Here is a 25,586-nt window from a genome sequence, read left to right on the forward strand (position 1 = left end):
TGCCAACTTTGAAGACATTTTGTGTGTTTGTCTTCAAAAAATCTTCTGTACATTTGGTTTGTCGTTTGGCTCAGTATGTTTACTGATGAATTGTCTCAAATCTGAAAATGGCTTCATCTCCCCCTGTGTGGAATATGAGTTATTGCACACAATCAACCTGGTAGGAGGACATTTGTTGTTCAAATGCTATAAGAAATGATTCCTGCTTTAACAAGATGTGTTGATTTTCTGTAATGAAATCAAAGTTTTGGGAGACAAAATAATATGTTGTTAAATATCACTATTATGGTATGCCAACAGCTCTGGGTGGCTGCACTCAGGCACGGTTTGTGCTAAATGCAAAGTCAGCATGCAAAAATACAAAAAAAAATGTTGGTGGCATTTTAGCCTTAATTCAGATGGTTCCGTGTAGAAAAAGCTGTTTCCAACAATTACTGTTCATTTTCACCAACTGGAATAACCTGGCTCCACCCGACTATAGCTCAACGCTTCAGTGCTCGCCGTGATTATAGTCTGGAAACCCTGTTTGCGTGAAGGTTTACTCAGCCACTGAAGGACGGACCAATTGGTCACCAGTAGGGGTGGCTACGTGCAATGTCATTGAAGTTGTTCTGGCGGTGCTGGCATAGTTTCAGCACACCAAACACATCATATGCCAGCACAGCCAATTGAATAAAGGCTGCTGTAATAGTTTGAAATTTAATTCAAGGTCTATCCCTACCAGGATGCAACAACTGGAAAACCCCTCCAAATGTGTGCTTGTACTAATTTTTACAAGTAACGAAGGGGTCAGACTACATACAAACTAATTATTTTTAGCCCTTATGTTTAGAGGAGTCCTTGTTTTGCAGTTATTTCGGTTGAAAACATAGTCTGTATATAAAACTGGACGTAGCTTCCGAGTCAGAAAAGGGCAGCCAATGCGGCGGTGCCCGTAGAGGATCACTAGGGATTCGCTCCAAAAATGATCTGGCTCCATAGACTGCCATTTAACATCTCTCATGAGACACAGTCAAAATAACATTTCCACAAGTCATTATGGTGTCAGTTGCGGAAGTCACTCATTATTTTTCTGGCGGTCCGTCTGAAAATAATTCCATTGGCAATGAGATATTAGGCCTCAAAAAATCTATATGTTTGGGGGCATGTCTGTTTGATTGACAGCCCCGCAGTGCCTGCTGTCAGGTTTCCGCTATAGGAGTCAGATCCACCACGAGCTTCTCCCCAGCTCATCCAAATATGGTCACTCCTGGCTTGAAAACAGCAAGATGACAACATCCAAAATACCAAAGTTGAGGCTTCAGAACGGCAGTTCATAAAATAATGGGTGACATCCCGTTAGATTGCTGTGAAAAACTATTTTTACCTTGAAAAAACTGACCGAGGAAAAGTTATGTAATCACGAACATCATTATGTAGGCAGACATGAAAGTTTGTACCAGATATCATAACAATAGTTGTTGAGACATGTCAATTAAAGCCCAATATAATAATAATTACATGGTGATGTCATTTGGGTTGAGCCTATGGAAATCATGTCAGTACCACATTTTGTCCCAAACTTGTAGACAAGTTTCTATAGTTAGATAGATTGACCATCTGGTGGCACTTAAGGAAAAGCCGAAGGAACACTAAAATCTCAAGGATTCACATCTCGGGATCATCGATGTCCATGCAACATTCTGTGGAAATCCATCCAATTGCCAATAAAAATATTTCAGATAAGACCAAAAACAGCTTCGTGTCAGATGTGCTATTCAGCATTTTGGACTCAATTCTTTTACTCTTTGGTTTTATAAAGGCGTGTGTGTGTGTGTGTGTGTGTGTGTGTGTGTGTGTGTGTGTGTGTGTGTGTGTGTGTGTGTGTGTGTGTGTGTGTGTGTGTGTGTGTGTGTGTGTGTGTGTGTGTGTGTGTGTGTGTGTGTGTGTGTGTGTGTGTGTGTGTGTGTGTGTGTGTGTGTGTGCGCGCAGAAAGAGAGTTCAAAATAGATCTAACACAAAGCAGTTAATGAGCGGTTTTCCTGGCCTGATCTGTGTGATGTCTTATGCTATTTTAAGAATAAAGCCTTACTAATAGACATGCACGAGTTCCCAGACGCTGATGTTCAGTAATTGATGCTGCACCTTGTCACCAATTAGTGTTTCTTCCAGTTATTTATAATTCTAGACTGCGCTTTCCTTCGTCTTTTCTCTCTGCCTCCTCTTTTAATTCTCAGTGATGGTTTGACTTCCTCTTGTGCGTTCCACAAAGTCCGTGTGAGTCAAACATCTGAAAATAAATCAGGTAAAAAAGATTATTTATTATTTTACATTGACTGTGAGATTATATGCGCACGGTGTAGACTGCGGTGTTGGAAAAACACGACAATACTTACGTTATCTTCTGTTCAAGCATTTGTGACATATCAAAGACAACGTGACTTAATGCTTATTTCCATCCACTACCTCTGTGAGATGAGCAGGAGTTGGAAAATTGAAATAAACAGCTGGTGGCTCCAGTCAGGTGCCATTAAAGCACTGCAGATGAAGAGTACTTACACCAAGATTAAATTGAATGAGTGCCAAACCACAAATGCTAAATGTCGAAAACATGATGGCAATGTGACATTTTGTTTTTCAGGTATGCCAAGTTTTCCTATCTAAAAGTTTTTCTGTGATATTTTAACTATATTGGTTCACGACCTACATATACAGAATTTTTTTTTAACAATGGCCACAAGGTTTTTTTTTTAGACAATTTTCATGCTTTGTCCCAAAAACAGTAGAGAAAAAGAAGAAAAAAAAACTCAGTCTTTGGATTTTATTTGCTAAATTTAAACTTGTACTCTTATTTAAAATCAGTCACACCTGAAAGAAAGTCTGGATTTATCACGTCTGTCTTTATCCGGTGTGTACAGTAATCCAGAGCATCCCAATTTGGGACCCGCAGGCCTGCAGCTAAAATGATAAAATATGAGTTTCATGTCAATGTTCTTGCTGAGTGCAGAGAAATCTTTCCTGCTAATGTTCATGTGCAGTTAATGTGTACTATGTTCACTGATTTTGGATTGCCGGTTAAATTGAGAGACGGGGCAGTGGCACACTGACAAGAATGTTCTTTTAAAAATGGCAAGAAAACTCTTTTTGATAGTAATTTCTGCAAAATAATGAAATTACTATTACATATAGTATAAGAGTTGTGTTTGAATAATTCTGAAATTTGATTTTAGATTTTGAATGTTAATTTTCTTTAAAAAATACATTACATTTTAATGAATTGTAATTCCACATAACATTAATATTTATTTTTGTTCCGCCACCAGATACATTTTTGGCCCTATATTAGAAAGAATTTGACCCACTGTAATAAATCACAGAAAATTCCACACTGTTCCCTCTAGCTAAAGCTAATATGAAACTTTGGCTCTACGTTTGCATCCAGGTTTACAAAACAAAAACTCCACTCAAAGCAAGCCGACAAACAGTTCCATGAGGCTTGTGCAGCGAGTTTGGCTAAACCACATTACTGCAACGTTTAATTCATCCCATGATGACTGGCATTTTCCCACACACAGAACAAAACATTTTTAATATTCGAAGAGTTAATAATATTTTACTGTATATTTCATTGAAGTGAGCTGAATGTTCTATGGGCCCCAACATACGGGAGTGTGAGGAAGCCTTCTGAAACATGGAGAAAGTTGCTCAGTGGTGCTTCCACCAAAACATTCACGTAAGAAAGCCATTTACCTTTAAATTTACATTCACGCGAGCAGGAGGAGGAGAGGAGCAAATACTGTACAAGTTGTTAGAAAGTTGACAAAAGTGACAAACTTTAAGTATAGGAACGTTTAATAATGTCTGCTGTTGTTTCAGAGCACTGCAGCAAAACTCTTTCCAAACTGTGATTTTTATCTTGTTTTGAAATTCTGTACCTGCTTTCGGAATCCTTCGTTGTCTTCCTCTCAGCCGTACACAATTCTACCTACGTGCACATCGACATCTCCACCTGCATTTCCCAACACAGCTGCAGTTTGTTCCCCGACTCCAAACGTATACCCTCTGGCGCACAAAGCAAAGCTGGGGCCTGGCCATAATGCCCTCGTTGTTACCGGCATGCTGGCTCCAGAGCCTGGGAATAGATTAGATGCCTCCATTCCCACTCTGTGACACTCATCCGGGCATACCTGTATGCAAGACAATCTCCTAAGAATGTCCAGGCTTTTCTGAAAGGCTGTTGTTGTTTGCTGCTTTGTCTAATTCCATTCCCAGATTTTGGCGAGGCCCAAGGTCAGACCTGAGGGAGTATTGGTTTGTCGTACAGAAAAGCAGAAATACATTTTTCTTTGTTTATAAGGGAATTCTCCAGCTCAACTTACCTTTCTGCTCTTGCTTTTGTCCTTTAAAAAAAAAAAAAAAAAAAAAAAATCAAAGAAATGCTTGCGAGTGATCCGGCTGGAAAGGAGAGTAGAAAGTGAAAGGGAGAAGCGAGTATGATTGATACTGAAATCTTGTGAGAGCAAGCCGAAGGGAAGATGTGAGAAAAGGTGAACAGAGGTGGGGAGGCAGTCGTGGTGGAGAGAGTAAGGAAGAAGAGCAGAAAAAAAGATTGAGAGGGCAGTTTTTTAGGTAGGTAGGTAGGTAGGTATTTACTTTATTAATCCCCGAGGGGAAATTTTTTGTCTCCTCATCAGGGTGCTGTCAGGTTTATAAATAACGGTAATCAATGGCTCAGCTGGCTCTGTCCTCTGCACTAATTGCTTTAAGTGCTTAAAAACCAACTCATGCACTTTTTTTTTTTTCCAGGACAGCACAGTGGTAGAGCTGCCACTGTGCTTTTGTCTGCTCCACTCCGGTTTCACATTTGGACCCCTGTGTTTTTTGACACAGTGTTTATGTGATTGTTTTGTATGTTGCAATGTTGTGGTCTTGTCTGTAGATTAGCGGTTAGAACATGACACTGTGCTTACAAACTAGCCGAGCACAAAAGACACATAGCCCAGATTTGGCAGATCAATTTGACATTTTAGGATCAGGCCGAGTTGTTGTAGTCGGAGACAAATGGAGGTTAACTGATTTGTCAGCTCGACAGACAAAAGAACACAACGTTCTTGAATCCTGAGAAAAATATCCACTAACAAAACAAAACTAGAAATAAGTGTAATGTTTTAAAATTCAAGTGTAATCTGGTTAAATTTTTGGAATTTTTTTTGAATAAATAATTCGTTATCTACTTTTTTTTTTTTTTTTTAATATTCAAATAAATATTCTCCTATTTATTATAACATTCTACCCCAATTCTCAAATTTATTTTATGACAAGAAATGTTTTGGCCAATTTTTTGTAACTGAGAAAAGATGATATTGACATGCACGTGTATGCGTGAGTAGCACACCCTCTGTGTGTGTGTGTGTGTGTGTGTGTGTGTGTGTGTGTGTGTGTGTGTGTGTGTGTGTGTGTGTGTGTGTGTGTGTGTGTGTGTGTGTGTGTGTGTGTGTGTGTGTGTGTGTGTGTGTGTGTGTGTGTGTGTGTGTGTGAATGAAATAAGTGCTACATCAGCTGGAGTCACTGAGGTGGTCAGGGTAGATGTCGGGCCCATTGAAAGCATGACTGTGACACAAGAGTTGGTTTGATGTTTCACCTCAAAGTTTTGTTTAACTTTTTCTGTACAGCAGATCACCATCTTTACCCAACCTTACCGTGTGCTTTGAGCACATAAATACAACTCAGTTTACTAATACTGTGGTCACTACAAGCACAATCAAATATTCTGGTTGAAGTCGAATGTGTTATATCTCTGAGATGTTCAAGGTTACAGATTATAAATTAATTAAGTAATGTAACTATTTCAATAAATTAACTCGTAGATCACAACTGATTGCAGTAAAGGAAAAAAGTTCCCATTAACCTGCAACCACGTCTCCATGATGAGTAACGATATAACTATCAACAGAGCTAGCTACTTTTCCAAATTCTTTTGACACTAGTTCCTGAATGATGCTTTTCAACACCTATTCGTCTTATCTGACGACATGGCAACCTGCCTTAGTGTGCTTGTTTAGAGCAATCCGCATGTATTTGATCGGCAGACGAGAGGCAGTGCAAATCCAAACAAGGAACCAATCAAAAACATGGCTCAAAATTAGAGAGAACACTGCCAAATGAATAGAGCCTGTCTAGATGTATACAGAAGACGTTCCTGCCTGGCAAAAAGATTACAAAACAACAAAAGGAATGTTGTGTCATATAAACTTTTTACCAACAAGAATATATCCCTTGTAATCACCAACAATTTAAAAAATAACTGAATTCAATAAAAAAAAATTCTCAACTGTAATTGGTTACAATTACATTTATTTTGTTATTTAATTGTGTAACTCCATTACATGTAACTAGTTACTCCTCAACACTGCTTGTGACTTCAACATTAACATTCCCTCATTATTTTATTCCAGTCTGCATTATGTCTCTTGCCAAGCATGTTTGCTGTTGCAAAGTATTTGAAATAAATATAATTTCTAGCACACAGGGCTGCATCTAACTGTTAACTGTGATCATGTATCAGAAACACTCATGACACACTTCCCATCAGGACTCTAGAGCCCTTCTTCCTCACACTTCTGAAGTTTTAGATGGTGGGCTTAATGCCTAGAATCTAAACAAGAAATATTTGCTCAGTAGGTGATATCTAGCTCTGCCGGCGTCTGGATAACTCCATGACATAAAGTTTTCGGTGTAATATTTTCCCCACAAAACTCCTTCCAAGTAAGCTGAGTATGAATTCAGCAGATTCAGTTTGTCTTCACACATACCTCCTAACAGCATTTGGGCCAGGGACCTGTCCCAGCTCTGCTTGGCAGGTACTCACCATCTTTGGACCAATAAACACAACTCTGCCCATTAACAGAAAGAAAGAGCCAAGTCTGTTGCAACCATGAAACTGATGGATTTTGTTTTTTGACCCCTTCTATCTCTTAAAAAAATTTCAGAAACTTGTCTACTTCCAATAGTGTTAAGTTCTAAAACTCTGACAATAACTTTGACTGTAGTAACTTTGGATGTGAGAGCTCTACAAAGGGAAACATCGAACTTCCTCCAGCCATTAGCAGTACAGGCAGAAGTTCAAGTTCAGTGATTGGATGTTTTCGTTCTGCAGTGCTCCTTAAGACTCGTAGTTTACCTCTTCCGAGTACTTTAGACTTTTCATTAATTTTTTACAACCCATTTGTTCTTTGTTTGTTTCAAACAGGAGAGGTTATCCAAGCCTGAATTCCTTCAGCTACCATTCACTTCAATGTGTCTATGTAAAAAGCAGTGGGAACCCAAGCATGACTGTACAGTCATCCATTAAACTAATCTAGTTTCAGCATGCATGGCTACGGTATCAACACTTAGCGATAGAACCAAAAAAAAGAAAAGAAAGAAGCATTGTCTTTGTCAGCAAATACGTATAGATCGGGACAATACACCCTCTGCAAGTTATACAGTGTCAATGTTGTAATTTACAGTTTGACCTGATGGTGGCAGTGTTCTGTCACTGTTACAATGGGCTAAACATAGACACAGTGATGCAGTAGCATGATGGCGCTGCAGGTGGTTACAGGTCAAGGTCAGGGCATCAGAGGGTTTTGAGGACAACCGCTCTGCAGAGCTGCTTATGGGGAATTCGTTTTCGTACCAATCAAATCATTTGAAAGCAAAACCCAAGCATGATATTTACAAAGTCAAACATCAAATGAAATGACCTTTAAATGGTGTAACTTGGTCATAATATGTCGAATTAGTGTCCAAGGAGAAATTACAACCGCAGAGGAAACCTCATTTAATTGCCTTGTCTTCCTCGACCCTGCTCCAACAGTATAAACGCACAATAGTTCCAAAAGATAGTGGATGCTCTGAGAGTCTTTAGTTTTTCCAGAATCTGAACCACTTTAGCTGAAAAACTCTCAAAAGTGCTTAAAAACAGCAGAGCAGAGCAATAATCCCTGTGCACTGGCCTAGCCAAGAGCAGGGTAGGTAGGTGTCCCTCCATTAGAAGTTCAAGATACATTAAGCTATTTGTAAGAAAAGACCGTATAAAAATCAAATATATCAGTCTACAAAGATAAATCTAATGCATCGTTCTGACATCTGTAACTGCCTGTTGTGATTCCGTACATGACATGTTTATGTGTGAATGCAGTGTATGTCAATACCAAACTCCGAAATAGCTACAAGCAATATAAATGTGTAATTAAATATATGATAATAAGTTGCCTTATATAAATGCCAGGTTTGAACTAATCGTTTGATAAACAACCCGAACATTTGAGGGTGAAGCATGTGGATGTGCCACAATTTTGAACATGACCATAGTTTAAACGTATTTTTCAGGATTACAGAAAACTAACAAAAGACCTGCGCTGCTTGCAAGGCTGCCACTGGTATTTCAAAAAGTGCAAGTCGTTCCTACCAGCTATGAACAGACAGCATCAGATGATTTAACTATGAAGGGCATTGACATCCACTTTAATAATCAGTGTCAGCACAGACCGCGAACAAGCTTTTAAGTCCACTCACTAAGTCATCTGCTTCTGTTTGTGTTTGTTGACATCAGCCTGATATCTGCAGACAGCTGGCTAGCAAGCACTTTCCTCTCAGCTGTATGGCAGCGACCGCCTGAAAAAAGTAGAATCTACGCATTGTTGATTTGACTGTGATGAGCATCACATGAACTGGGGATGATATTTCATCATAAATGATGGGCATGTACAATTAATAGTGAGAGTGAGCTAATTACCTGGACTTACAAGTCAATACAGTGTAATTATTAAGCATGGACTTACTGTGCAGTTTGTGTAATAACAGATCCCCCATGGTCACTCATTTTGGTATTGCACTCAGTTGCACTACATATTTGTTTTCACTCTATTGGCCAGTAATTTCATGATGCTGCTAGAGGTTTTAATGTCACTTTGTTACTGTGTTCCAAAGAGCATATTTACTTAGTAACACTCACTATTTTAAGCGCATAAGTCTGTTCAGATCGACAGGTATAGAATCGTGCACTGGACTACAAGTACCTGGATGATGCACTCAAAACGGTCCAAAAATTGTGTAAAACACCCTTAACGGTCCCCATCTTGGCTACATGAGAGTAGGAAGGAACCACCGGTCTTATATAGTATTTTCAAACTGCAGTGTGTGAGGGAAATTGAAGCTGTTGCAGAACACTGCACGGAAATGTATATTTTTAACAAATTACCACCTGGTTGATAGACTCCATCAGTTTTATTGTGTCCATTAAAGAGAGGGCATAAAAACATACGTTGGCAGGTGATACTACAGTTTTTTTCTGGTATGTGAAGAACTGCAGTGTGTGAATTCAGACAACACCATCTTGTGGAAATTGAAGTAATACACAAGTCAGTGAACTAACGTGTAAGAGTTCTATTGTTTGAAGGGATGTACGCCATTTGTAACACAGCCTGTATCTGACTCAGAGCTCCTTTGCAGTGGATAAGTTGTTTGTCCTCGATGAGTTATCCACAACCAAAAATGCAACAATGTCTCTGTTTGTTGTGTTGTGACATTTAGTCAATTCAAGTGTAATTAATAGATTGTGATTAAATGGCATTCTACAATTGATAAATGAATGGAATAACTTTTAACAGTTAATTTTTTTAATTGGCTTGCTTATTAGTTATTTGTCACTTCCATTCTCACCAAGCAGATTAATTTCCCCAATATTGATTACTTACATGTTCTAAGGCCATCACCATTACTGCCTGTTCAGTAAAATGGACTTATCCAGGGTTTACAGTGTAACGCTATGATAATTAATTTTTGAACTCTGCAAAGTTATGGCAGTGCCGATCCTTTTGTCTTCAGTAGTAGCAGTCATAACAAAACAAAACAATAATAATGGAATAAACAGTATTTCATTAAATCTGATTTGGATTGGATTTGGGGCTGTCATCCTATATTTCCTATATGTCTCTGAATTGTTCACACCAGTGAGTGCTGTGCACTGTTTAAGTGGCAATGGATTTTTCGGGCATGTGATGCTGAGCACTTACTTCCACAGCGAGCGCCCAACAGTGCAGTGGCTGTTTTTGTACTGATCTGTCCTGCTGTCATGGATCAAATCAAAATGAAAAGAATTAAACCCGTGAGACATCCCAGAGGCTTAGCACACTACAACATCTCCTTTGTCTTTGGTTTTTCTTCTTTTTTTTTTTTTTCTTTTTTTGGGCCCCAATTGTTGTTCCTCTTATTTCCTCACCCTCTTAACCCGTCCCCTCCTTTCTTCTTCTCTCTCAGTTCATTTCTCTTTCCTCTCATCTCTGCTCTCTCAAGGGGAAATTTAACAGAACCTAGAGTTTCTTTTTCCAGTGCCCCTGGCAAAAGTTTTGTCACTGTCAACATTTAACTATAAAAGTAATTTGTATATAATTGAAAAGACATTAGCATACTTGCAGTACATTTGTTTGCAATTACAATCTTGGTTATTGAAAATATCCTCATTATTTCCCCCTGTCATTCAGTGAGAACAGGCGGAATGTTTTGAGAAACAGATTTTTTTAAATGAGACCAAGGCAGAACAGCACATGGCTTGAATCCACGCTGTGGATTATCTGGCAGATGTCTTACCATCAGCTTCAGCCTCCTGTGCTGTGAATCGTTTGACCAAATCACATACTGTAATGTTGGTAAGAAATGATGCTTTAGATTTGCTGCAATGAGAGCTCAGTCATGCATGAGTGTTCTCTGTGCCTGTTTAACATCTAAAGTGCTGTCTATCTCCTATGAGCCTTGCCAATTTGGCTCATTTCAATGTGTATTTTGCGTGTGTGTGCGTGTGTGTGTTCATGCTGGCGAAGCATTAAAATGAAGTGAAACCAACTGTGAAGAAAAGACAAGGCATGCCAGGTAAGTGTGTTTGAGTTTGTGTGTGGCGGGCTGGTAATTTGATAAGATTCATGTTAACCTGAAGTGCTATGGAGAAACTTTTGATGTGTATGACAAGAGTTGTTTCCTGTTGCTGATTAGGTACAAAAAGATTTTGAAGAGACTGAATTTGCTGCATTTTTAAAAACATACAAAGATTTTATCGTGTATCATTTAAGACACACAATAGTGACACCAATTAGGTCTTTTCTAGAATTTCAGAATACCACAATTGCAAAATGTTATGGCGGCTCCGCCCTGACCACAAATACACAAATACAAACTATAAAGTGCACTGTGATATTGTCTTTGTTTCGGTGCTTATTTATTGTACAACTGTATACATTTTTATAAACTTTTTTTGTATAGCATATAGCTGATTTACTCAAACAAGGCTTAACGGGCACAGTTCAGGGGCCTCTGCTTAGAAGTGACAATATCTGAAGTGAACAATATAATAGAAGCAAACAACTACAAAAAGACCCATAATTAATAGAAAGAGACAGAAACGAACTGAAAAAATCAAAATGAACATAAAGAGACACAAAATGACCACTTCAAGATACCACCAAGGCAAAACCTTCAGCAAAACTGTTGAGAGTTCATGCACTTAAAATCAGCATGAGGAAGGTCCAGACCAATAAAAGAGAGATGCCACATGGCGACCAGAAAACCCCAAATGACCACAGAGATACAAAACAAGCACTGAAATAAAAAGATTAAACTCACACCATCAGTGTATCAGTTTCTATATCCTATTTTACATGGTCTCCAATCCCCCATTACCTGTTCGTTATTCCTGCTTTGTTAATACATCAGTTTGTCATAGCACAAAATTAGTCCAACTCAAAGTCTAAAATGACAAACTGCCACTTTTAGATTGTGATAAAGGTGTCATTTTAATTGTTTTATTCCTCAGCATGGCTTTTGACGCAGTTGATGATTGCATCCTTCAAAGTTTTTCAAGGGCCAAGCTGGAATCTTCTTTAGCATGTGGTCCCCCCTGCATGGACTGCATTTACACCTGGCTGTAATCCAATCACAATGATGGCCTGAGCACCAACAAATACAATCCAGCTAATCCAATCTCAAAGCATTTTGCAGAAATGTACTCCTTGCTTTAACAGTTTCCACGTCCAGATACTATTTCTTGAAGTATCAGGCAAATACGACTGCTCAGACAAAGGCAGAAAGTTGGTTAGGTCACAAGACATATTCAGGGAATTTTGTCAGATGTGAAAAGTTAAGTAAAATTGGGCAAAAAAGATGGCATAAAATCAGAGCAGTGAGGCTTCGGATCCAAAGGTCAGTAGTTGACCTTTGAAATTTATAAAGACTAGACACAAATTATTTTGCACAAACATAATAAATTATGATGGAAAAATTTGCTGTAGGAGCTATTGAGGGGAATTTATTGGCTGCTGTTAGAATCCTCCAAAAAGACACAGAACCCTTGTGTTAATTAGAGCTCAGTGGGATCATGTACCAGAAAATGAATCCTCAATGAGGAATTACTGTTGAAAGATTTAGATCCCAAGCCAACTTGTTTTATATAAGCCTCCTCAGAGGAGCAAATGGGGATTCAGTGGAATTCAAATCAAAACCGAACTGTGTGGCCAAATGCGTGATGGACCACGAGCCAAAACTGATTTTGTTGGGATAAAAAAAAAAACAATTATGTGTGAGAAGATTAGAGAGGACAATTAGCGGTGAAATGGCGCTTTTATTCAGCAACATTAGCAATAACAAAGAAGTCTTGTGGCTGTTTATTTAGCATAATAAAGGCTCTGTATAGTGAGCCAAGTAATGTGGGCTGGCCAGACAAAAGCAGTCCATCTAAACTCATTAGAGCTGAGAATGAGACACATTAGGAATGGACAATGCTTGGTATGATGTTAAAAAGAGAAAGTGGAGCTCTGAAAGTAAAGGATGTGTTCATTATTGTAAATTTCAATTGTTTACTTTAGACAATATAGTGGAAAGGTAAGAGGTCCCCTTTGTATTCTACAAAGGGAGGCATGGCAGCTGATCCAAGCCCTTATTTATGGCATTTGCCTCAACTGTAAATGGCCAAATGGCAGTTGTTGAAAATTCTGATCTCAAAAGTAGCTACTACCTGTAGAAAGATACCAGAGTTCAGGAGGCTAATGTCAGCCAGAGGTGCCTACATTGGCACAGTAAATCTCGTCAGATGAGATAAACACCATCTTTGAGCGTACTGACAAGCCCCCTTTGTCTCTGAGAATGTGAAAGTCTCATGAAAACTTTATTATTTATCTTCTCCTACGCTGCTTGCGCCTAAAATGGAGAGAAAGAAAGATTGGGCAAAGCAGAATGAAAGGGAAGAGGGTTTGGGTCAAACCACAGCAATAAAAGTGATGTATGAGATGTCACCCATTGATTGGCTCAATACATCACCCTCAAAACATGAGCGTGTCTGCGAGCACACACACACTCATTGTGCATTGCGGTGAATTCCTGTCTGTCTGTATGCTAATAGATGCGAGATCAAATAAGAGGTTTGCAAATATGGAATGGAGCAATCCTTTATTGGCCAGTATTATCTCCACCGGAACATCCACAGTCACCTGCTCTCTTCTTTTTTTTTCTTTTTTTTTGTGAAATAGAGCTGTTTTAACGCTGGAATCACAGGAACATTTAAGGTGGTGAATATGCAGGTGCTAACTAAGTGGGATAACGAAGATGGCAAACGTTCTGATTTATGTGTCTATTGGTGCTCACTGATGCCCGGTGCTTCCAACGATAGTTATGAAGTGCTCAACGTATGGAGGTTTCAAACAAGGTGTACTGCCTCAGCGCTCTGGAATAAAAGAGGAATTCCTCCTTTGTTCCTTCTATGTTCACCATGAAATCCAAATCAGGACAGTTATTTAGAAAGAAAGGTTTTGTAGATGAGGGGGTTATAGGTTGGATGAGGTTTCCTACAAGTAGAAATATTCAATAAATATTTATGTGATTTGGCTATTTGCTCACTTCCATTTTTATTAGTTTGCTCACTGAAGCAAACTGAAGTGTGGGGCATTATTTTGGTTAATCAATCCTTTCCAATTCATATACAATGAATCAGATTCCAATGAAACTTTCAGATCTTTCTGAGCATGGCAAAATTTGCCTAATTCAATAACACTTACAACATTTAATATACAATTTTTTTAAATGTGCGTGGGTCCAAAGACTCCCATTCCACTTCTCAGCAGTTCACAAACCAATGGGTGACATCATGGATGGTTGCGATTTGGTACCAGCACAGAAGTCAAATAATGTGCTGCTGTGTAAGTAACAAAACAGATTTTAGCCACCTAAAAAAAAAATCTGCATCCATTTAGGTGTACAACATATTTAAGATATTTTCACAGCTTTATCTTGGTCTAAGACAGTCCTTTCCTTTAGCACTACATTTTCTCAACCACAGCACTTGAGTATTTCTATGCATAAGTGCACCTACTTTCTACGACGGCACAACTATTTGGGTCTGAAAATGCTACACTTCATTTTTCTAAAGATTTTAAATAAGGTACGCCCAGATAACGCGATTAACTAACAGTGAGAGGCTGGGAATTCTTGGTAGCGAGCATGTTTTCAAATTAATTTAGTACTTATTACTTACATTCTGAGAGGTGAAAAAAAACTCTGATGCCCCTTTTCTGTTTCATTGGTGGCACGATATCTACAAAGTACAAAACATGCTTTGACCATATTGGTATCATTTGAAAATGACTGCATTCCATTTAGGTAAACAGGCTCCAGGATCTTTCTATTGTGCATGCTGGCACTGTCATAATTTAAGGCCAGTACAGAACAGAGATGATTTGAAACTTGCACCTCCCCTGGACAGTGCTAGACAAGATGATGCAGCATTTTGACATCGACTCTCTGTACTTGTGTTTTAACTGCTGGCTTGTCAGACTTTTTCGTAGCTGAATATAATTTGTAGCGTATTAAAACATGAAGGAGGTTAGTGATAGTGAGTTACTTGCAACAATATCATTTTAGTAGTGATGAACTGGCAAAAACAATAAATAATAAAAATTTTAAAAAAGATGGTGCTTCAACAGAATACTCAGGGTTGCTATGCAAGTTCATGCTGTGAATTTAAGACAGAAGATCTCCCCTGTTTTGTCAATTTCTCCCATATTTTTCTAGAGCAGTTCCACCCTTTAGAGGAGTTGGTGTCTCCTCCAATGAATAGAACAAACACTTACTTATTGTGCCTTACATTCTAAAACTGCCCACTTGTCACTTGATAAACTGAGACACAATCAGCTGATTTTGAGTTCGACTGAGGTAGGCCAGTTCACACTGCTGCAACTTTTTCCTGCAAAGTCCTAAAACCCTGTTGAAAAAAAAATTGGGACGCTGTGTAAAATGTAAACATAAATAGAATGTGATGATTTACCAACCATTTAAACCCTTGTGAAATATCAAGTGTTGAAACTGAGAAAGATATATTGGGTTTTGGAAAATATTATGCTCATTTGGAATATTATGCCAGCAACACATTTAATAAAAAAATTGGGACAGGGGCATTTTTACCACTGTGCTGTATCACCTCTTCTTTTAGCAACAGTATCATTCAGCAATAATGGTTACTTCCCAGATGTGCAAGCTACCCATGCCATGTGCACTAATGCATCCTCGTGCCATCACAAATGCTGGCTTTTGAACTGTCTGCTGATAACAAACTGGGTGATCCCTCTCCCCTGTAGCCCAGAGAATCCCCAAATTCTTACATTATTCTTAATTGTTGCACTCTCATGCGGTCTTTCAGAGTGGTGAAACCCACCCCATTTTTACTGCTGAGACACTCAGCCCCTCTGGGATGTTCTTTTTTTTTTATTCCCAATCATGTTACTGATCTATTGAAAATGAACCTAATCAATCCACTAGTTTTTTTGTTTGTTTGTTTGTTTTTTGTTGTTGTTTTTTTAGCATTACACAACTTTTCCAGTCTTTTGTTGCACCTGTCCCAATTTTTTAGAAATGTGTTGTGGGCATTAAATTCAAAAGTATTTTTCATCAAACAATAAAATGTCTCTTACAACATTTGATATGTTGTTTTACTTCTATTTTCAGTTAGATATGGGTTTACATGCTTTGCAAATCATTGCATTTTATTTTTATTTACATTTTATACAGAGTCCCAACTGTTTAGGAAATGATACATCACTGTTCCGTCTCATCACAAATCTTTGGTCTGAACTAGGCTTTAATGGAACTGAACAATTGTTAACTGAATTTAAACCTCCTGCGGTTCTCCTACTATAACAACTCCTAAATTTCTACTTACAAAGGAACTTTATTCTTCTTCTCTCGTGTGATGTAACACACATCGGGAAACCTGTGCGTCTTTGTGCATGATTTGAAAAGTCAAAAAGATGTTTAACATCCAATGTTGCTTGTCCTTTGTTGCTGACCACCAGTTCCACACGCTGAGCATTAGAATCATGCTGAGAGTGATTGCCTGTCGCGAGGAGATGGTGGTGAGTGTGGGTGGGGTTTGGACTAGTGGTGGGGTGGTGAAGTGGTGACTCAGGGAAGACACTTGAAGCCGCCCATCCTGCCAGCCTCGCCCTTGACGCTGACAGCGCTGTTGCCCTTGCACTTGAAGATGTCAACTCTTCGTGTGTCCGTGTGTGTGCGCGAGCAGCATCATCCGGGTGGAGACACTTAGATGGCAGTCACCATGACAGGGTCAACAAGGAGGGAGAGCACTGACTCTGACATCACTCGACCTCTGGTGACCGCTCTACACACACACACAAATGCACACACACATGCGTGCATCTTGTTCAAACACAATCAGACAAAGTTACACTGGGTGAAAATTAAGTGTGAAGGATTTGATTTGATTTGATTTGATTTGATTTGATTTGATTTGATTGTCATCTTGAGCCTTTGCTCTCTACAGAATGGCCACACACAAACATTTAGAAACACTTACAGTATTATGACCTTTAAAAAGGACGTTTAAAGTGGTGGCTCATGAGCTGGATAAGACTAGAAACTCATACCTGAACTGTTAATGCTGCAACTACACAAAGTTGAAAGGATTTCATGTCAAGAGAACGACTGTTCCCACTGTTCTGGCTTTGACTATACGATTCCCAGGGAAGTTTTGTTTGATGCAGCTACAATAAATTACATTCAGTGAGGCAAATTAAAGCTCTAGATAAAAGGGAGTAGTGGAAGTTCAAGGCTGTGATGCTGTGGAGATTTACATTGTCATGATGTGAAAGCTGCAACAGCAATAAACTGCATCACCACTGGCAGGAGATGATTTGCAAGAGGGCAAGTTTGTGTTAAGGGTCCCACTTACTTTACATGATTTAATTCCAGATATTTAAATTCTATTTGCGGCTATTTGTCTGAGCTTTCCGCTTGGTTGCACTGGAGACTCCTGGAGGCTAAGGAGGCTAAAGGGCAAGTCACGGGTCAGTGAGTTGGACCTCAGTCAGCATACCTGGAGGAGGGGAGGCATTCAGGGGGAGTCTTATCCACAACACTGAACCACTGAGTCTCATAGTGTCTGAAAACTGTTGATAAAACCAGATGTGGTCAGCAAGGGTGTAGGTTTCCATGTATACGGTGGGGACATGCCACCACCAGTATTTTGGGATGACAGAATTGCCCCTATCAATTTTTTTTGCATACTCATCTACATTATCTTTGGAGTGAAGTCCAATAGATAAGTCCTTAGAGACCACGTCTCCAAGACTTCCAATTTAGGCATGCTGGCATTTCATTGGCTGAAAGGGAGGGGGCTATCGAAAGCTCTCATCATGTGCAAATGTCATACTTACTGTCAGATATCGAGGAGGCGTGAGCTGATCTGTGTGCTGACAACAGTAATTCATCAGGGCTATCAGTCCACACCTCAAGCACGGGTGAAAATATGATTTCCTCCCTTTCCTCTATTTTCTGCACTGCACAGCACAACTAGTGTCCAGATATCATTACACCACCAAAGAAGATAACGGACATTAGCTTGTTCACCTACCTAGAACATAAGCAATAGGTATTTAACTAAGTAGCCAGTCATCAAGTAGATTTTAAATGAAAACCTGCTTGCTGCCTAACGTCACCAGCCTTTCAACTGTGGAAAATCATGTTAACTGGCCAGGTAACTCCAACTTCTGTCATCTGTAGGTTAGCAGTCAGGTTGCTAGTACAATATTAATATTATGAGTTTCACCATTAATGAATTATTTTAAATACAGGAAACAGCTGCAGGTTAAAGAAGTAGAGCAGGCGGATGAAGAAACGGGTGCATCTTCAAGGATTCAGGTAAACTAATTATGGATTATAATCTGAAGTTATAGGGAGACATGATCATAATTGTTAGTTATAGGATGTTCAGCAAACATAACCTTTGAAAGTCAACATACTGTACTTGTATACTGTCATTTCATAAGATTCCATTCCCTCAATATTTCAAATTGCCCTCAAAAAAATTATTTAGTATGTATCTAAATTAGTATCTTATGTATCTTATTCATCAATACACATAGGAAACTCAGATATCAAGTGAAGAGGGCATGGGTTGTTTTGTCTCTGCCATGGGTGTAGGTTTGGTTTGATCATTGAGAGGGGCACATTAAGCAGGGGTGATTTCTTCTGCTCCAATTTGTGCCTTTTTTGCATTCATGTATGGAGAAAAAGGCTTTATTTGTGTGAAGTAAAAATCAGACAGCAGGTGACAACTCAAACTTTAATGGAATATATCGCAGTCAGGCTCTCAGGCAGTCTGTATCACTTACAAATATTTATTCTCCTGTAGACCAAGATTTTCTCATTTGATATTACCCCTGCTGTGTTAACACACAAACATGTAGGCATGATTTACTCTTCTGTCCTCTTTTGTGCCTTCTTTTGGGGGAAGTAACTTCTTTAAATGTGCATGCGGCTCTCATTCATGCCAATAATAGATTTATTCATTTGATTTATTTGATAAACTCCTGGAATTTAATGCTTCACGTGTGTTTCAGCCATATTTCTGTTATTATTATTCAATCTCACATTCATCACATATCTCACATATCTGTGTTTTTATGAGTTAAACCCTTATTATAAAGTAGGTTCAATTTATTGGAGGTTTTGATCTTTATATGGGATCAGTCAAAAAATGTAAAACTACAGAATATCAACAGCTTCATTCTTTAATCTGTAAAAACGTATTTTAATAGGCAGCCTATGTATTTTGTATGCAAAAATAATGGCATGAAAACTGAAGTACTCTGTTATGTACAGAGCCCCCAACGGTTCACTGCAGAATTTCTTTGAGGGAAACTTTTTCTTTCCCTATTAATATGTTTTGCGTTACTTTGCAATACTTTTCTGAGCTGTTCCCCCTGAGCCATATGTCTGTTTGCACTCAGCTGTGTCCTGGTCTCCATGAACAGTAGTGTGTTGTTCCAGTTCAACTGTAACTTCCAGTTAAAGGAAACACTCTGCAGATACTTGCGGAAAGAGAGATGATGACGTGATGCATTGAGTGCTCATTGGTTTTACAAGGCTGATGTTTAAAAAATGTTGGCTCCTGGTTATTAGCACAGCTGCAGCTGCTCTGTCCGCTGTGATGGGTGAAGCTGTATGGTTTATCTACATGGTTATCGTTTGGACTTTGGCTTCTGCTGTGATTCATCTGCAGTGTTAAAAGTATATGTCTAGGTGTCACTATTTGAATCTGCTGTGTTTCTATGGCAGTTTGTGTTACAACCATTCAAAAATATTGTGTCCCAGCAGTAACAACCGAAGGTAAGAAGTTAGCTTCTGAGACGAAGCTTCCAATTCAGCAGTGAAGGGGAAAATCAAGGAAAACCACTTAGAGCTCTGAGCTACACAATTTACGATAATCTAGTCCAGGTTTGACCTGTCTAAGTATAGTGGTTTTAAAACTGGACCAGGTCTAATGGGGTCTGGATGAGTAAAAAAAACAGTAAAATGTCCCTTTGCAGCATTTTTTGACATAGAACAAAGGGTTCACAAATTGGAAATGCATTCCAGACAGAGTTAAGACTTTACAGCATTTTGAGGTGCAGAGAAAGGGAGAATCAATCACGCAGAACTGCAAGTCGAGTTTCCCTTAAGTACTGAATCGGAAGCTAACTGCAGTGTCATGAGCTGAATACTGTCGGAGATCTGCCTTTTAAAATGAATCAACACGAAATGCATCACATCACAAAGTGTCACATCATCTCTCCTTCCAATAGTATCAGCAAAGTGTTTCCTTAATCTGGAGGCGTGTTGGAGCTAAACTGGACCAACACACTGCTGTTCATGAGGACCAGAGCAGCTGAGTGCAAACAGACATATGGCTCAGAGGGAACGGAAGAAGAAAAGTATTGTGAGGTAGTTCTCAAAAAGATTCTTGCCGTGATCCTTCAGGGGCTTCAAAGTTTTGTCCTGGAGAAAACAAATGTGAAGGTTAAGATTCCTGTTCTTGAAAGCACCAAAATTCCTCCTAAAAATGTGCTCACAGAGTTCACAGAGTTAGTTGGTCAAATCTAACATTATATTTGACTTTGTCAATATCGCCCAGCCGTAACGCTCCACATTTATTACAAAGTGTGTCCTTGCGGTTGCACACTGAATGACTGAGATCATGAAGAGCTTCTGAGTACACCTGCTGTAACATTAAGTTAAAGAATAAGAATGGGCTAAATTTAAAAGATGATAGATTGTGCTCAGTGAGACGTTTCAGCCAACAGCAAGAACTCAGGAGCAGGGACAGCCACCATCGTGGCTTATGGTCTGAAGTTATCACCGTGGTTATCTTTGTAGATGTTAATGGACTTTATATGGAGAAAGAGGCAGATAGAGACACATTAATGTCTTCCTCTTCATTTTTTAACCTTGACCTACCTATTATGCTCCTGTGGTATCAACAGCCACAGTAATACACACACACACACACACACACACACACACACACACACACACACACACACACACACACACACACACACACACACACACACTAAAAAGATGAATTCTGCAGAGGAGGTCATTTATAATTAGTTACACAGCACGACAGTAGTCCTGCTCCACCACACACAATCAAAGACAACTCGCAGCATCCTCTGCATGCACAATAACAATCAGTATGCAAGGCAATCAACTAATCACATTCTTAATAATGCATCTCCCACTGGGGAACCCTGTACAACAATGTAGATAACAAGCAAAAAATGAATGAAAAGCAACCTATTATGCTGCCATTTTACTGTTGCATTGCACTTTTAGCCCTGTTTTCACTCAGCAGCCATGCTTTCAGCAGTATGTGGCTGTTGGAGTTACAGTTCTGTACCAGGACTCCAGCTGTGAGACAGGTTGCCACAGAAACCTCAGAGAAAGCTGCAGGCTAATGCTCAACAGCAGCAGATGACACTGGAGCTATGGATCTCTTTTTGGCTCTACACAGGAGTAGGATATCTCAGGTTTTTTGCGTTGTGGATGACTCTGGGCTCAGATATCTGTCGCAAAATGAAAATTCAACCTGCTCGACCATTTGAATTCCTTTTTCCATCGTGTCAGACCTGACAGCCGGACTTGTGTTGTCATGTTTACTTGCAACAACATTGCATGTCAAGGTCTTGGATGGTAAGTTTTTTTTCCCAAAGGACTTTCATTTAACCAGGTCATCTAATTTTCTATTGATAAACCCTTGAACTTAAACAGGAAACCATTAGTGGGTACAGGTAAACTGTTCTTCATTCCTCTGCAACTAATCTCTGTCTCTTGTTCTCCCACCATTTGTAAAATGCAGCAACTGTTGCTCACTCTGTCCTCTTCATTGTTTGATCTTAATCTTTTGAACTCAGACCAACAGCAGTTCAGAGCATGGTGTATTTGAATGCAGGCGTCACTCCGTCCAGGTCCTCGGGTTACTGGAAGTCTGATATTACCTCGAGACTTCTGCAGTTGTAAAACTGAAGATGACAGTCTCCAATATTAGCTGTTTTAGGTCATGTACATTTGATGTGCTGTGATTGGCACTTGCAGTTGAAAACCTCAGACATGGCCAAGAGATGATTTTTAAAATATAACTAATCTAGGGCGTGACCAGAACAAGTGTGTCAGACCTCCAGGGGACTGAAGACATCCATTGAAGAACTCACTGGTCTCTGGGTGAATCTAGGTCGGTAAACTTTATCACGTGTTCTTGCATCCTTCTTGGGGGTTTCTGGAGCATCACGAAGGACATCTGGAGTTTGATAAAGGGATGATTTTCACGTAAAAAAATAATAACAATTTAATTATGGACTTACAAGATTACACCCATAAGAAAATGACCCCTTTGTTTGTGCCAGGATCTCAGAATGACACATAGGGCTGGCGTTGTACAACGCTGACTGAACATAATGCACGCTGCAGTTAAAACATACATGCTGCCTAGAAATTTTGTCTGACTTTTGCTGTCACTGCAGAAAGTCACATGACATTAAAACCTTGTGGGAGCAAGGCGTCAGTTTGCTGAGTCAGGCGCTGCAGTTGCTTGGGAACCACTTTATGGACGACATAACTTTTCGCTGATTTGATCAAAGCTTCACTGACACACATGACTCCTGGCTCGTTTTAATTCAAAGATCTTAAGACCCTTGTCCCCAAAAATGATCTCTCCCAGTTTACTTGATATTCTACCTCGGGCAGCTCAGTTTTCATGGGCACCTAAAGCCCACTATAGTTTTCTTTTTCAGCAAGAAAGCTGATCTTGAGGGTTATATTTTTTATAATCTAGATTTCTTTTCCTTTCACAGTCTTGCATTGTGGCCGTTGTTTTTCTTTTTTATGTTGTAGTATTATCAAATCTGTGGTTCTCAACAGAAATGAAAATAAAAAAATAAATGTGCGACTTTTCCACCTTAACTTATCATTCAATACACACAAAGCTGTGACTATGCAAATACTTCCCGCCCCTCTCTCCACCCACCCCTCCACCGCTAACCTGCAGCTCAATAATATGGAAAGCCCCATCTCGCAGGTTGATAGGATTGGTTCCTTAAGTCTGTGACGTGTTAAACCCTGATAGTCTGAATGGTGTTTTTGAGACTGTCAGACTGTCCAAAACAGAAATGCTCAGCCACGGTGTTGGCTGCCTATTTCACTCATTATATGTTTTGTAGCATATACAAACACCTTTAATTTTGAACACGTTAACGAGGTTAAAAAGTTTTTCGCTGGAGGGCGTCTTTAACAGGCAGCAGGTTTAGGTCTTGTGTTTTAAAGTTGGTTGAATTTAGACTATGTCCTCAAAAATCAATAAGTTACACATGGACAATTTTTCTGCCTCTCAGACATTATAGCTCACACGCCTCAGCTGCTACTGAACCAGTTACTGTCTCATTTCCTGTTTCATCCCTTTCTTTAGATATTTGACACTTTCACTTTCTCCATGTTTCCATCTCCACCGTTGCATCCTGAGTTTGTCCTTCTCTTCTGTCTCCTCTCTCCACCTCCCTTCAACAGAGTGCCTTGAAAGCGTCTGACATTGAGCAGCACTCAAACTTGCAGAGTATTATTTTGTTCTGAAAACTTTATGTTGCTTTCAATAGGCAAGGCATGTGGGGTGCTCCTGGTCAGCAGTGGTGAAGCGATACAAATATTGGAACCAATCTCATGTGTGGCGACCTCAACTGAAACAAATTACAGGACTTAAAGGATCTGCTGTTTAATGTCAGACACCACAGAGGTGTTGTAGAGTCTGTGCCTCGGTAGGTCAGAACTGTTAGACTGTATGCAGTGTTGGGAGCGGTAGTTTTGAAATGTAACAGGATACAGATTACTAGTTACCCTGTTAAAAATGTAAAAAAAAGTATTGGAACTATTTTAATTACACCATCAAAGTAAAGTAACTCATAACATTTGATCACGTTTGTGTTTTAAACTGGACAATAAAGCTGAAAAGTCCCAAAAACTTACATTTAAAATAGTCAGTGTGACCCTGCCAACAGAAGTCAACACTGGTTACTAAGTACTTTTATTAAAAGATCTCTACTATAACTTGATCAAAGATCGAAATTTTTTGATTTGAAAGCAAAACCACCAAATCACAAGTAGGTAAATCACAACTGATTGCAGTGATGGAAAAATCTTCCCATAACCTCAAACCAAGTCTACATTCATGTCAAGTCTATGCTGAGAACTATCAACAGGGCTGACTGCTGGTCAATGTTTTTGACACTGGTTCCCGAATGACTCTTTTTTAATATCTCTTCATCTTATCCCACGGCATGGCCAGCCCCTTTGGTGTGTTTTTTTTGGAACAATACTATTGATTTATTTTGCAGACGAGAGGCAGTGCAAATTGAAACAAGAGAACCAATCAAATATTAGACTCAAAATTTTAGCAGCTACTGCCACATGAATAGGGAATGTCTAGATGTCGACAGCAGACGTTCCTGCGCAGCAAAGAGATGCAAAGCAACAGAATGAATGTTTTATTCTAAGTTTTTTACTGAAAAGAATATATTCATGTGTAGTAACCTCTTTGGTCTTCATGTTTTTATGTCTTGTGGTCCTTGGAGCCAATACATTAAAACAATTTTGGAACGTGTAAAGAAATCAGTTAATTGCCTCGAAAGCAACTGCCTTATGCCCTTTTAGGGGTTGCAAATAAGCCTAATTTACATTATTTTGTAACATTAAAAAAAATAGATTTTATGATGAAATACAGTGTATTGAACCTTTCACCACCTCAGTTACATCCATGCATTCTTCAACACAACAACATACCACTGCCTGTTCCTACAAATTTCAGTTGGTGTTACCCAAATAGTGTTCGCTGGGATTTACTGGAGATCCTGTAATTAAACAGTATGTGATAAGATCATACAACGCTGTCACCTTGTGGCAGAAAGAAAACACTGCACTAAATGTGTACATGGACACATAAAAAGTCATCATTACAGGCGTCAGATCTATAGGCAGCCATGTCGATTTAATCGGTCTCACAGGATCAGACTGATTGGCAAACATGTTTTGATAGACCTAAGGATTGGTTTGGAATGCTGCGATATTCACGTTCAGCCTATTATTTTATCATCATGAACACACGTTTGTAATTGTATTGTCGTTAATGTGCGCGCACTTTTAACAAGAGCAGCCTGTATCTCTGTGCTCCTTATAGCAGCATATTTTGGAGGGGGTTTGTATGTGTGTCACAGAGCCAACGTGTCCTCTCGTTCACCCCAAAAAAACAGAAATACTCCCTCTTCATCCTGCTCTTCCTCTCTCGCTAACACCTCCCCGCCGCCGCCACCACCACCACCACCACCATCTCCCTCCACCTCCGCCCGGCTTTGATCCGCCCCTGCAGCCACATTGGAAAGATGACAGAGAGAGAGTTGAGCGGGAGGGAGGGAGGAGAGAAAGACATGACAGCTTCTCAACAACTGCAGAGCATCGGGGGAAGAGAAAGAGGAGAGAGCTATTCTGATGATGAGCCTCTCGCCATGGGAGGAGGAGGAGGAGACATATGCGGCATCAAGAGGTGCTGGAGCTGGGTTAAGCATGCACACACTTTTAACACAATCACACATACTGTGCTAACCGACTCGGTTCACTCTCAGTTTGGATTGTTGACAGTCTCGGTTGCCACAGATGCCTTGACTTGTAACACATCCAGTAATAATCAGTCATAGAAAAGTAGATGCTCTCAC

This window comes from Brachyistius frenatus, unplaced genomic scaffold (genome assembly GCF_029030835.1).
Source record: "Brachyistius frenatus isolate BFR_SWC_R1_liver_20210118 unplaced genomic scaffold, ASM2903083v1 Contig_45, whole genome shotgun sequence".
NCBI lineage: Eukaryota > Metazoa > Chordata > Actinopteri > Embiotocidae > Brachyistius > Brachyistius frenatus.